This window comes from Anomaloglossus baeobatrachus, unplaced genomic scaffold, assembly GCF_048569485.1.
Source record: "Anomaloglossus baeobatrachus isolate aAnoBae1 unplaced genomic scaffold, aAnoBae1.hap1 Scaffold_123, whole genome shotgun sequence".
In the NCBI taxonomy this organism is placed as follows: Eukaryota; Metazoa; Chordata; class Amphibia; order Anura; family Aromobatidae; genus Anomaloglossus; species Anomaloglossus baeobatrachus.
This window is the reverse complement of record NW_027441893.1, coordinates 172,715-173,816: the sequence shown is the minus strand read 5'-3', so window position 1 is coordinate 173,816 and position 1,102 is coordinate 172,715.

The following is a 1,102-nucleotide window of genomic DNA, read 5'->3' as shown; positions in this document are numbered from 1 at the left end:
TGAGAGTGTTGAACTGCGGAGAGCAAGAGATTAAGCTGCTCCGATTTGCCACCATTGATAAGCTGTTCTCAGTAGATACACATGCTATCCAAACAGCAGCATCCACCATTGCTTCAGCCCACCCATTCAGTGACAGCTCACCAAGTCAGCCAGAGGAGTGGTGTAAGGAATTACACGTAGGCACTGACTCCACACCTTCACATCACAAGAAGGGGGTCTACAGGCTAGTGCAAGAATACGAGCAAGTCTTCAGCAAACATCCGCTAGACTTTTGAAGAATAAAAGGGGTCAAACACTACATCCCCACAAGTGCACACCCACCCATCAAAGAGAGATATAAGCCAAAACTACCTGCACATTACCAGTGTACCAAGGACATGTTGAGCAACATGAAGGAGGCTGGGGTTATCCGTGACAGTTGTAGCCTCTGGGCAGCTCCGTTGGTCCTGTTAAAGAAGAAGGACAGCACCACTCCCCTGTATTGAGGAATAGCTAGCTGCATTGAGAACTGCAAATTATTTTTCTACCCTTGATCTCACTAGTCGCTATTGGCAAGTGTCCGTTGCTGAGGCAGACCGGGAGAAGACCGCCTTTGCCACCCCGATGGGTCTCTGCGAGTTCAAAAGCATGCCCTTCGAGCTGTGCAATTTGCCAGGAACCTTCCAGAGGCTGATGGAATGCTGCTTGGGACACCGAAACTTTGAAACGGTACTGCTATACCTTTATGATGTTATTGTTTATTCTAAAGCAAACAAGATTTTAGGGTGTATAAAAAGGGAGATTAGATCCGGTGATCCCAACGTATTGTTACCCCTCTATAAATCACTTGTAAGGCCACATCTGGAATATGGGGTAAAGTCCTGAGCAGGTTGATAACCATTGGTTTGAGCATGGTAGGGTGTAGTGCGCATCTTCCTGCATCGGTAAAAGCTGCAGAAGTCCTTGAAGATTTCCGCTTCAAAGGCTGTGCCTTGATCTGTGAGGACTCTCTCTGAGTAGCCATGAGGTCTGCATAAGTGTGCTTGGAAGACCTTCGCTGCAGTATGGGCCATTAGATCTTTGACTTGTACCACAACCATAAATCTCGAGTAGTTGTCTACCA